Below are 15,203 nucleotides of genomic sequence, written 5' to 3' on the forward strand. Positions count from 1 at the left end.
ATTGTAAATTAATTATTTATTTAAAAGTATTATTTTTTTTTTTTACAAGAACAATGTTTAATTTAAATTGTAAATGAATATATTTTTGCAAAACTGACTCTTGACTTAAATAGTAAGTAAAACCTACATTGAAAATAAATGGAAATTGAATGTATTAAAAAAAAATTAATAACCTCTGCAAGGAAGATGCTGTTTTATATGAGTTCATGCATTTTGTAAACAAAATAATTTGTCTAAGCAATATTCATAAGAAAAAAAGACTAAGAAACGGATGCCCATCTTTCTGTGGTAACTGACCTACTTTTTTACTTAACATCAAACGAGACGGGACATGAGAACCAATAATAAAGATGCAAGTTTTCTCTTTAATTAAATACAAAAAAAAATATCTGCATCAAAAAACAAAAGTGAAATGCATTACATAATCTTTTATATTAAGTCTTATATGAAAAGGTCTAATGGATGTTATTATGTATATTGTAATAGCATCATTGTGAAGAATATTATTGATAACCATGTATTATTTGTAATATGAAAACAACTTTGTGTATTTTTTTATTAACTGCATAATTGTTGATATGTATGATACTTGATATGAACAGAGCTGACGGATGGTGTAATACGAAAAAGTGACCACAAGTAGTTTTTTACCATATATTTTTTTTTATGTAGTTTCTATTATGCTTCCAACATTTATTTTATAGGTATAGAGATTATATTAAACCAAGTTATAAACTGTAATATCGCAAATGCCAATCAACCTATTTATGTCCTTAACTTTGGTTTTATTTAAATTTTGAAAATTCACACACACACACACACACACACACACACACACACACACACACACACACACACACACACACACATATATATATCCTGCCGAATTGTTACATAAATTCAGTTGAGTTTCAATCACAGATTTCTTCAAGCCATTCTGAATTGAGACCTACAAACTAGAAAATTATAGAAATAATAAGAACCATTCTTAAAATATGCATTTAGATTTTTAAAAGTAAATAAAACAAAAATTTTAAACCAAATAAATACAATAATTATGCATGTAAATATCAACAGGAACTATTTGCATAAGAAAGACAATAAAATTAATTAGGATAAGAATTACTTGAGAAATATACACATTCTGAGTAATATAATAATAATAATAATAATAATAATAATAATAATAATAATAATAATAATAATAATAATAATAATAATAATGATAATAAAGGAACAAAAAGAACGCATGTTACGTGCTTGTGTTTGGTGGAAATATGTTAAGAATTCAATCACAGCTGCTGCTATAAGACTTCTGGCTTTCCCTCTCTAGTTTGATTCCAGTCCACAGTGAAACAATTTTTTATCTAGAAAGAAATTATTTGTTATATTTTATATTTATTTTAAAGCACCAACATTTTTAGCATAAAATTTTTCAAAAGTGAAAAGTTATATATATATATATATATATATATATATATATATATATATATATATATATATATATATATATATATATATATATATATATATATAAGTTATCAAATATCCAAATAAATCAATGTTAAACAACAGGATCGATTTTGATAATGCATTGAAATATATTATATATATATATATATATATATATATATATATATATATATATATATATATATATATATATATATATATAAATCTTTTTTCAATAAAGTGCATAAAATAAAAAATAATCGCAAATTGCATAAAATTAGATATTATAGTTGTATAAATTCAAGAATGATTTTAAAAAATGAATGATCTATGACAAGCAACAAATTTTATTAATTACAATTAGTCATAATAAACACCCAAATGCCCTAGTTTTTAATTTCAATACGGAATAGTTTATCTGTTTTTAAAAAAAATCATGGTTTGAAATTTGTTTTATTGATTTCAATATGCATACATCTGGATTAAAAGTCCATTTTTTTTCGATAGACAATTTCCTGGATGTTCATCTGATGATGCATTGCGGAGCATGCAGCATCTCACCACCAACACAAAGGAATGCGCGTCGAATACAAAGAGGAAAAATATTCCTTTTTTTTTCTTAAAGGGAGAAAAGTAAATAATATGTTTAAAAAAAAAAAAGATTTTAAAGCAATTTTATTTTCGTTAGATAAAATAAAAAATATAGATTGATATCTGATACCAAACTATGCCATTGAATCCTATCAAAACATGAAATGTTCCTGTCAAACGTAACATACATTCATCATCACGGGTTCAAATTCCTAAAGAGGCTGACTTCTTTGTTATTTCGTTGTATACTCAATGTATGTTTGTTCATTCATAGCGAAAAATGTAACTGCTAAGATACGCTTATGCATATCAGATATGTATCATTTTGAACTGAAAATGAAATAAACGAGCGCTATAAGTATATATTTATTTACATATATTTATTTTGTTTTCAATATTACGAAAGAAACATTTACATTTTTTCCAACACATAAATATGTCTCAGTCAACTTAACGCTCTGAGGAAGGTTTCATTGGTCGAAACTTGGGCCATATGATCCATTAAAGAAAATATAACAATTAGAATATTGTTTCTTTCTTTTTAATAGTATGGATAAACTGCTACATATTTAACTCAATCTACACACACACACACACACACACACACACACACACACACACACACACATGCATACGCTTATAAAATTATATATTACGTATATAGTTTTGTTATTGTGTTATTTCAACAATGCTTATTTCATTATTAGAATATATATATATATATATATATATATATATATATATATATATATATATATATATATACACACAATTATATATTGCCTATATATTTTTGTTGTTGTGTGTTGTGTTATTACAACGATGCTTATTACGTGATTCGAATAAGTGTATATATATATATATATATATATATATATATATATATACACTTAAATTATAAGATTATATATTACGTGTATATTTTTTGTTGTTGTATTATTTCAATAGTGCTTATTGCATGATAAAAACTTAGTAATAATAAAAAATATATACAAGTAAGCTACACAGAAACGTATACGTTTCATTTCAATAAAGGAATTCTTCAGACTACCGGTTAGCCTGAAGAATTCCTTCGGTGGAATGAAACAAACTTTTTGTGTAGCTCAATTCACATAAATATATTTTTATACTCTTACTTCATTTATATATATATATATATATATATATATATATATATATATATATATATATATATGCATGCATATATATATATGTATATAAATATAAATTTACATATATATATTTATGAATACATATATATATATAAATATATATGTATATATATACATATATACATATAAATATAAATATTATATATGTGTGTATTTTTAAAAATACATGTATATTTATAAAAATATATGTACATTTATATATATATATAAATATATGTACATTTATATATATATATATATATATATATATATATATATATATATATATACTTGCTACTCTAAACAAATTATATTTAACATAACAGCAAGGAAAAAAAATGTTAAAACCACTTGAAAATTAAAAAATGATGCTTCATAAGTTAAATATGAGGACACAATTGCTTTACGATAGAATTCCAGTTTTAAATTATTACAAATAAATTCAACACTTTGTTTTGCAAATCTACTCTCCGCGTTTTAGCTGAAATTATGTCAATTCCACCTGAATTTTGCAGCTGATATATAAGAAATCATCTGTTCATATAAGTAGGTTAAAGCAGAAAGAAGGAGAAAAAATGCAATATAAATAAAAATCAATGTACCGTTATGAATTCCAAAGTATTGCAAATCATATAAAAATGCATAACTGAACGATCGTCGAAAATATTTACCATTTTTAAATTCCGTTTCAGTCTTAATAATAAAAAACGAGCATTTTGATCCAGACGAACATCCACTAATCACACATCAGCTCTACTACAAGGTATCAGGTTGGCTACCCATCAATAAAGTAGGGTTGACACATGACGGAGGTATTACAAATTGTGAATGGAAGAAAAAGTAGGAACTTTTTTTTGTATTTTTTTTTTGTTTATTTATTCATTTTTTTTTTTTTTTTTTTTTTTTTTTTTTGTGCGAAAAAAATTCCCTAAACCCAGCTAAGGAAAGCAAGAAGAAAAGACCAAAACAATGAAAAAAGGCCGCCAAAGAAGAACATTGTGTGTTCGTAAGTTGTATATGATGAGTTGTGAATGGAGACAGCTATTTAGGGTGTTAGAAAATTGTGAATAAAGAAGTCGTCGGTAAGGGGTCAGTGTGGAAAGACACTGATATTTTAAGGGAAGCTGTTGGAAAATATTAAGACTTAAAGGGATAGATTATCGGAAGAAAACCTACACATTGGTCGAAACATCATGCTGAAGCAAAAAAAAAAAAAAAAAAAAAAAAAAAGGAATGCAGAGGATTTCAATTGCAAAAATGCAGTTATGGTCACCTACACCCAACCACCCAACCACACCAGTACACCACCGCTCGCTCCACTATCTTTAGTCAGGCAAGAAAATAATTATGAATAAAATGAAAATATCAAATACTCAGGGCTTTTTCGTCTTCCTTTTTTTCTTCCCTGTCGGGTTAAAACATCAGATGGTTTTGTTGGTTTTCTTTAGTTGGGTGTTGAGTAGTTTTGGTAACACCAGTAAACTATTGTTTTGTTTCATCTCCGAAACCGCAGCAGATAAGTGTCGCGCTCAACAATAGCAGAACTTTCTCAAGCACATTAATGAATGAACACCCTTTGGCACATATCATATGACAGTCAATGGGAATAAACTTTCCCTTTTACACCCACCTCACACACAGATTAACACACACTATTATATATATATGTGTGTGTGTGTGTGTGTGTGTGTGTGTGTGTGTACGTCTTTTACATAGATTTTAAGGATTAACGTATTTTGAATCATCTTACTTTAATATTTTATTAATATGTATACAGAGATTTTGGAAACTACTAAGAAATATATGAAAAATTTATAAAACCATGCATATACATTTCTATCTATTTCTCTCTCTCTCTCTCTCTCTCTCTCTCTCTCTCTCTCTCTATATATATATATATATATATATATATATATATATATATATATATATATGCTAATTTTATCAAAAAGTATATGAAAATATATTAATTTTCATTCTCATCGCAAATTCCAGAAAACGAGATTAATTACAAAAAAAACAAAAAAACTTTTTTCTTTAATTTGAAATTATAATCTATTTCAGAAGAACAAAATAAAATTATTTCAACTCATTTGTTATTTTATTTTATCATGTTTTTAAACTTATCTTTTGCCACAGATGGTTATCAATCGTGAAAATAGTTTAGTCTCTGGATCTGGATTCCACACATATCTTTGCATTCTACTATCGTAACACATGAAGAGAATGTGTATGGATAGTAATAAACTTTATATATATATATATATATATATATATATATATATATATATATATATATATATATATATATATATATATATACTAGCTTTCAAACTATCTAAAGGAATTCTATTTTATGAAAATATCAATAATAACTTTCATTTTCATTATTATATATAACAAACGACAAAATTTATCTAAGAACGAAGAATAAATAAGGTGCAAAGAGCACGATATGTGCGCACGCAAGGGTAAAGGCGAAAATATCTTAATTCAATGCAAGATCACATGCACTTTCATAAAAATGAATTTATATGTAACACAAAATAATATCATCTGTTAAGGAAATTTTTAAAAAATTAGCTTTGTTTTATTGCTTATAATTTAAGACTTTCGCTTTTTTATTTATTTATTTTTTCCAAAATCAGTCAAATACTGATATCTCCAGCGCACAACTACAGCTGCAATTATGTAGCACTGAAAGCCTATTCAAATAAGAGGGGAAAACTGGAATGCTGAAAGAACTAAAAAAAAAAAAAAAAGATGTTCTTCCGTGTTGGGAGCAACTGCATACTTAGTATGAGACGCTCAACGAATAACGCAGAACAGATGATGGATTAATCAGTTTTTTTTTTCTCTCCATCAAAAAGAAAAGACATTTGACAGCCGGATCTTAAAAAAAAAAAAAAAAGACCACGGTGGTTGATTTTATTTCTTTCAACTGAATGGATGTATAATTATGGTAGTATAAAATAGACTTACAGCAAGTAAGCTACACGGAATCGGTTGCGTTTTATCAATGAAGAAATTCGTCAGCCTTTAAATGCATTTAGTCTGATGAATTCCTTTGAGCAAACATTTCTGTATAGCTTACCTGCCATAAATATGTTTATACTACTACTAGCAGGCTGCTCAGCGTTGCTCGGAATTGCCTGGCGTTGCCTGGTCATAAAATACGGTTAAATATGATATTTTAATTTATGCAAATTTCGTATTTATTATTATTCAGCCAATTCTCTATTGATTATTATATTGTACCCAATATGCAGTAGTGTCCGCCCGGTGTAATCCAGTCATAAAATACGATTAAATATAATATTTTAATTTATACAGATTTGTATTTTTTCTATTATGGAACCAATTCTCTATTGATTATTATATTGACCCAATATATATTAGTGATTTCAAAAGTAACAAAGCAAAAAACTTTGGTGTCATCAGCAAAGAATCCAAATCAAAACATTTAGCACTACAACCTACGTCATTACCGTTTGAGCTATTGTCAGAGGGATAAGAAAACGTTAAAGTTTAACCAAAATTAATGTATAAATATATATTTTCGCATGTGTATAAGAGCACTTTAAGTTGATTTACGCCTGCCAAATTTCAATTTAAAATAATTGATCCCTTAGCAGCTATTTTTACCGGCTAAATAAACAAATCCAATTTGTTCCATAGGTCAAAATCCCCGATATATGTATATGAAGTTTCAAGTCTGTAGACAAAAAATGTAAAAATCAGTTTGGTAGAAACCGTTCCTTAGACAAAGAAGGTCACTTAAATGAAAGATGTGGAATAAAAGTTATGTACAACTTTTTTATATCATCAAAATAATCAGGAAGATTCAAGGGGAAAATTAAGAAAAAAGAAACCTCTTTAGACCATGTATTTTTTCGTATCCCTTATTTGCTTTTTCTGTCTCCTTCCCTTCTTTCTCCACTTTCTCATCTCTCTTCCCTAGCTTTTCTTTTTCTTCTTTTATTATTGGCTTTTCTTTTATGATCTCTATTATTTCACAGTGACCTATATTTTTCTTTTTACTATTGCATACAAATATATATATATATATATATATATATATATATATATATATATATATATATATATATACTGCCTTTTCAATTTACACTTGCCATATTATCCTATTCCTTCATTCTTATTATATATCTAAATGTTATAAAGTCAGTTTTTATGTATATTTGCATTTTGTATAATTCTGACCCTTCTCGTTTTCTGATGAGAAGCATTTGGCTTCAAAATGCCATGACCTAAAGAGGTTTTTCTTAATTTTCCCCTTTTAATTTTCCTTATAGTTCTGATGATATAATAAAATTTTATATATAGCTTTGATTCCTCATCTTTCATTTAATATATTTGTTTGCTCCTCTTAATATTGTTGAGCTTTTCTTATCTTTATGAATTTTGCTTTGTTACATATATATATATATATATATATATATATATATATATATATATATATATATATATATATATATATATATAGCTCTACTCATATATTCAATTGTGTTGAAGTAAACAGTGAATGAATATGCATTATATATTGTATATATATATATATATATATATATGTATATATATATATATATGTAATATATAAAGCTGAATAATATATAAAGTCTGTGTGTCTGTGTGTGTGTGGGGGGGTCACGAATAGGCTCCTATATGGTGTACTATTATAGAAAACTGATCACATATAATGATAGAAGATGTATTGAGACACAGGAATGGGTATGTTTGATCTGGCAGAACGGTGGTTCATTAAAATTGTGGGGTCTGCGTTCACGCCTGGCCCCCAAAGTATGGAAATAAAAAATTTAAAAATGAAAAAAAAAAAACGTTTACAAGGGTTTTTGATATAGATGTACATAAGAATTCTTTGATAAGTATGTTTCAACTTAAATAGGGATGGTATAATAAAATTGTGGGGTCTGCGTACTTTTGCTAGTAGTATATATATATATATATATATATATATATATATATATATATATATATATATATATCTTGTCTGTCTGTCTGTCTGTCTGTCTGTGTGAGAAACAGTCTCTACAAAACCACTCGGTCTAATTTTCCGGTCTACAGAATTGAAACTTGATATATAGGTGATTGGAACCTGTGGAACAAATTCGATTTAGTTATTAACTGGTAAAAATAGCTGCTAAGAGGTCAAAATTGAAAATAAAATGTTAACTTGGCAGGCGTTAATCGACTAACTTTGTTATTTCTACACATGGGCATATATACATTTTTTCAACGTTTTATAAGTGTGTAGCTGTGCAGCTGATGGTAACAAATAATGTTGGAGAGCTATATATTTCGGTTTCAATTCTCGCTAATGGCACCCAAGTCATATATTTTTTTAACTGCTGAACCCACTACTATATATTGGGTACAATCTAATAACACACAAAGTATTGGGTCTATAATAATTAATACGAAATTTGCATGAATTAAAATATCGTATTTAAGCATATTTTATGACTGGGCCACACCAGGTGGCCACTAATATACATTGGGTACAAAGATAAATAATAAAGAATTGGCTCTATAATAATAAATATGAAATCTGCATAAATTAAAATATCATATTATAGCATATTTTACAACTGGGCAACGCCAGGTGGCCTGCTAGTATATATATATATATATATATATATATATATATATATATATATATATATATATATATATATAGAGAGAGAGAGAGAGAGAGAGAGAGGGGGGATAAGAAGATAAAGAGTAAAGTTACATAGGGACTTTATTACATTACCATGTTCTGTTGTAACCGGGTAGAGTATATATATGTTTTATTTTTTTTTATTACCATTTTATCTGTTTGGTTACATATGGACGATGTTTACGATCCAACAGCCTCGTCAGACCTTCTGACGAAGCTGTTGGATCGTAAACATAGTCCAACATCCGAAACATATGTAACCAAACCGATAAAACGGCAATAAAAAAATAAAACACATATTTGCTCTGCAATAGTATTGAGTACTGTCTCCAGGTTTTTACTAATTACCAGTTTTACCTTTTACCAAATATATATATATATATATATATATATATATATATATATATATATATATATATATATATATATATATATATATATATATATATATATATCGTGATTGATTACACAAATGGAATCATATTTCGATTATAGATCCCATCTGGTTATTCTACTAACGTAAGTAGTATTATTAAAATAAATAGTGGAAAATCCCTCCAGCCCATATATACACACAATATCTTAATCAATAAAAATTAAAATAATTTCTTATCACACAACGACTTTGTTTTTTCTTTTTGACCTATCTCAAGAAGTTGTACTGAAATATCATATGAATTGAATAAACTCTATTTAATTTCGCATAATTTTTTATTTATTTATTTATATCATACTATCGGATATCAACCTTCCCTTTCTGCACATCATATGTGTGTGTGTGTGTGTGTGTGTGTGTGTGTGTGTGTGTGTGTGGTTCTGGCTATAGTTGTGGTTGCTGCTAAAACTACTATAGTACAAGCACTTTTTGCAACATGTAGGGTTTTCTATGCTAATATAATTAGCATGTCAAATGATAGTGTCTCTCCGACGCTTCCATATAGGAGGCTATAATAAATGTGATCCAGTTCATAATCAAATAGTTGGGTTATATCAATGGCATTGATTGTGGTGAAAAAAAAAAGCAACAGACAATATATATATATATATATATATATATATATATATATATATATATATATATATATAATGTTTGCCTGTCTTTTATAAAGATTTTTAAACACGAACTTGGTTCAACCAATCTTACTAGAAATATATTTTATTAACATATTTTTAAAGATATTGTTTGTTTTTTTGTTGTTGTTTTTTTTTTTTAAATTATCGAGAATGATGTGAAGAATTAGAAAAGTACTATTTCAAATAGTTTGGATGGATCAATTAAAATATGTTCTAAATCAAGTGAGATTTTGTATAAAATGAACGCGGACCCTTTGGATACTTGTTGAGCAAGCACCTGAAAAGATGATTCTAATGTTGCTTCTTTTTTCTTCTCTTTTTTTTTTCTCTGTATAATTTATGAGTGTACATGCCTTGATGCATGTTGGTGTAGGCAGAAAAAAAAGGAGCGAACTCAATTTGATATTTTAAAAAAGTAGTAATAATTAAGAAGAAAATAATAATTATTATTTTAATATTCCTAATTATAACAATACTTATTTTAAACGTTACTTTGCCTGTCTAAAAAACCGACAAAAACCGAACTTGTACAGTTTTATGCATATGTTTAATATTACAAAACAATGGCTGGGAGGGTTTCATTTTTCTCGAAATGCATGTTCGTGCATATTCTGAGATAGTAGTTGTTCGGCATTGTAGCATGTGTGTGTGTGTGTGTGTGTGTGTGTGTGTGTGTGTGTGTGTGTGAGAGAGAGAGAGAGAGAGAGAGAGAGAGAGAGAGAGAGAGAGAGAGAGAGAGAGCGTTTGAACAATTAGACGGGATAATAATAATAATAATAATAATAAAATCCAAATGCAGTTATAAAGAGAAAAAAGTAAGAAAGCTAACGAAGAAAGGAAAAGACCAAAATAAATAAGTAAAATAAGCAAAAAGAAAATTTGTAAATAACTTAGAATAATCTATTTGTTATAACCATTCAACAGATGCAGGAAAGTGATATGTGTGTATATATGTTGAATAAAATATCCGACGGATTCTGAATGATGTTAAAAAAAAGAATGAAAATAAAAAATAAAACAAAGATTTCAATTGTTATACGTTTAAGTAGCTTGTATGGCTTACGTTTCAGTCAATGAGCTCTTCATCAGGATATATCGTATTAAGTGATGCTAGTCCAATTTGCAAATAGTTAAAAACAGACTTAATTATTAAAAAAATAACATTTATATTGTTTTCAATATTTACTGATGTGGCTTACACCATTTGGCGATCTCCTGGGGAAAATCTCACCGAAACATCGGCTACATGAACTATTAAAGCAAATGTAACAATTGGAATGCTTTTTATATATATATATATATATAATTTAATAATTATCGTTGTATGAAGCTGTATTAAAGAAAGAGTTCAGTATTCATGATAGAGCTTATGTACTTCTAATTTAGATATATATATATATATATAATCAGCAAAATATGGTTACTGGAAGTTTTTGCATTCTCCAGACCATACTCGTACACACACACACACACACACACACACACACACACACACACACACACACACACACACACACACACACACGGGAGAGTTAAAAGAAAAAGAATAAGACCAATTCTTTAAGAGGAGACATATCGGGATAATGCAAAGCTCAACAACTTGTTTCGGAGCTTATCAATCAATCAATAAAGAAAGACAATGCCGATATAAAAATATATAAAATATATATATATATATATATATATATATATATATATATATATATAGAGAGAGAGAGAGAGAGAGAGAGAGAGATCTATTCATTTATTCAATAAGGATGATACATCAATTAGAGGTGTAGGGTAAGTAAACACTCTTTATACCATGGTATTTCGAAGCCTGATGCTTCTCATCAAAAGAGAAGTGAAGATGCTAGATAACATAAAATGGATACGATGTCTAGCAATAGTTACATTAGCAGCAAAATAGTTCAGTAAGAGATTAAATATTGACACGGTTTGGGGTGGGAGACCTAAATTGATCTCTGTTATATAGGAGGAATATAGATGAATGTAGCTCTCCAACCCCCAAATAGTCTCAATATTTTATCTCTCACTGCACAATTATTTTGTTCCTAATGTAACTATCACTAGACGTCGCATCCCTATCATGTTGCCTAGAATCTTCTCTCCTCTTCTGATGAGAAGCATTAGGCTTCGAAATACCATGTATAAAGAGTTCTCACTTACCCTACACCCCTAATTGATGTATCATCCTTATTGAATAACTGAATATATATATATATATATATATATATATATATATATATATATATATATATATATATATATATATATATATATATATATATCAAATAAATCACTTGGAATGAATCTGAATTAAGAGAACAAATCCTAAACAGACAAATGACTTATCCTTTCAGATAGAGCTTTGTGACATCAATAAATAATTAAAATTATACTTTTTATTATTTATTGACAGTTATATGTATGTATATTTTTTGTTTACATCAAATCAACCAATTGATTTCTATAAAATCGTACATTAAAAACAAATGAATCAATTAAAAAATTGAATAAATCTAGCCAATTAACAATTTCCAAACTTATTACTGATCTACAATTAGTTTTAGTTATGACTTCACAAATCTGTTATAGTAGTATCAACTTATTAGCAAGGGGAGTGAATAAAACAAATCAGTAACACTGGATTACTAGTATTAAGAAATACTTAGACAGCAGAAGAATACCTTTACATACATTCATAATTAGTTACTAAACTTTAATATATATATATATATATATATATATATATATATATATATATATATATATATATATATATATATACTTAGATAAATAGCCATTGATGTCCATTAATAGATTTTAATTTTTATATTTTATTCTTGAGAACATTACGCCACAATAGTTGCCATCATCTCTTGTACGTATATATATATATATATATATATATATATATATATATATATATATATATATATATATGTTTATGTATATATATATATTTAACAAGAAAACCAACATGAGAAATTGGAATCAAATCGAATCAAGAAAGCTTTATGCTCAATTGTTGAGAAACATACACAGCAACAGTTTATATTATACCTAATATATATATATATATATATATATATATATATATATATATATATATATATATATATATATAACCTTGTCAGTTGAAATAGAATCGAAATACAAAAATGTACTTAGCTTTTAATATTAAGTACGTTTTAGTATCATACATTTATAATAGGTATTATATCTATCTATTTATCCCTTATATATATATATATATATATATATATATATATATATATATATATATATATATATATAACCTAAAAAATAAAAGATACACTTTAATTGTAGAAAAGAGTTAATTAAATTGAATTCTGAACAATGCATTTCAAAATCTTTAAATCGAAAAGTAAACATCACAGTGGATTATCAGTTGTCTTTATATGAAGAATAAGCAGAATGAATGTGAACATTCATAGAATATAAACCGTTATATTTAGCAAACAATGAGGCTATTTTAGTACCAAAATGGAAAACCACCAACTTGTTAAAAAATACTTCCTTAATATATTCATAAATTACAATACAAAACAATACTCAAGTTCAGTGTTTCACCGCCATCTGTATGCACACAATACTGATTTTTTTTTTTTACAAATCAGTTTATTACATAAATCTTTAGTAGATTTACTTTGTTTTTGAAATAAATTTAATTTGAATAATTTTGATTCAACCTTGATAACGTTTGCAAACGTAAAACAAACAATAGAAACCTTTATACTTTTATTTATATTCGAAAATAATAGGAAATAACATTTTCCCATAAAATCGTAGATTCAGTTCTAATGCACTTCAACTGCATTAATGAAAGCATTCATTTTTTGACGATAAAACCACTATTACACGATTGTGGAGAAGTTTTAAAAAAAAATCTCCATCTACACTCTCTGTAAAACGAATGGAACACCCTGTAGCAGTTGATAGTGTTTACATAAGCATTCAGATTTGAATTCTTCATGGTTTGCTGCTGATGGCTTAATAGTTAGAATTACCCACTATTGAAAGAAATGGTTGAGTTTATATATGTGTGTGTGTGTATGTGTGTGTGTGTGTGGTTTTTGAGGATTGGTTTCTTCTGTGGAAAGCAACCATTTATTGTCGCCTGACGAGGACTTTTGGTTTTAACCGAGTATTTGTCCGAAACATTTGCATGTCCACTATCGCGACCATATAAATTTGTTTGTATCAATAAAATTATATCTTGCTCTACTCTTATTGAGCACTCTTAATAACCTTGTTAAATTCATTAGTTATCACTCTTCAATACCTATATACTGGTATATATTCAAAGGATACTATCAAATAAGAAATAAATTTGGTAGTATCCTTCATATATATATATATATATATATATATATATATATATATATATATAGAGAGAGAGAGAGAGAGAGAGAGATACATATATGAAGGATACTACCAAATTTATTTGGTTGTAGTAAAGTTAACAAATAGTAAAGCTCGATTCCAAACGTATTAAATACCAAAAAAATATAATGGTCATTTCAAATCGAAATGACTTGACACAATTCTTCAGTGAGAATATTCATCTATATAAAAAATTGCAATATTATTGCATAAATAGTTGTCATTCATATATATATATATATATATATATATATATAAATATATATATATATATATATATATATATATATATATATATATATATATATATATATATATATATATATATATATAAAGGTATTCAAAAGTGATAGCTAATGAATTCAACAAGGTTATTAAGAGTGCTCAATAAAAGAAGAGCAAGATATATTTTCATAAATATAAACAAATTTACGTGGTCGTGACACTGGACATGCTAATGTTTCGGACAAATGCTAATGTCTCAGAAAAAGGATCGATTAAACCAGAAGTTCTCGTCAGGCGACTTAATAAATGGTTGCTTTCCACAGAAGAAATCCATCCTCAATATACATATATATATATATATATATATAGACATCCACATACATTACTGTTTCGTTATTTCACAGCTCATCAGTGCGGCTAGACAGGCAACTACCTCAAGCCAGGATTGAAACCCGACTGTACACACACACACATAATCCACTCATACCAATTCAGTATTTTTGTTTGCTTGTAATAATTTTATTTCTGATTCTAACAAAACTGTATGTATATATATATATATATATATATATATATATATATATATATATATATATATATAT

At 26.7% G+C, this 15,203-nt stretch overlaps 1 protein-coding gene across 5 annotated transcripts in view; it reads right to left on the reverse strand.

Annotated features, from left to right (window-relative positions):
- The window catches only part of LOC145241996 (protocadherin beta-2-like), a 36,151-nt gene that overhangs the window by 18,729 nt on the left and 2,219 nt on the right, over positions 1 to 15,203 (reverse strand). Inside the window, exons 1-2 of one of the 5 annotated variants that reach the window (XM_080104881.1) lie at positions 3,866 to 3,963; positions 1,261 to 1,367 (exon numbers count right to left, since the gene is read on the reverse strand). The exons of 1 other annotated variant lie outside the window; for it this stretch is intronic. The gene's annotated coding sequence lies outside the window, so the exon portion shown is untranslated. Of the gene's footprint in view, positions 1 to 1,256; positions 1,368 to 3,865; positions 3,964 to 15,203 lie in introns of those variants that run through there. 3 more of the 5 variants (XM_080104883.1, XM_080104880.1, XM_080104882.1) reach the window with 3 other exon arrangements.

This window comes from Euprymna scolopes, chromosome 21 (genome assembly GCF_053919585.1).
Source record: "Euprymna scolopes isolate OS-2025 chromosome 21, ASM5391958v1, whole genome shotgun sequence".
Lineage (NCBI taxonomy): Eukaryota > Metazoa > Mollusca > Cephalopoda > Sepiida > Sepiolidae > Euprymna > Euprymna scolopes.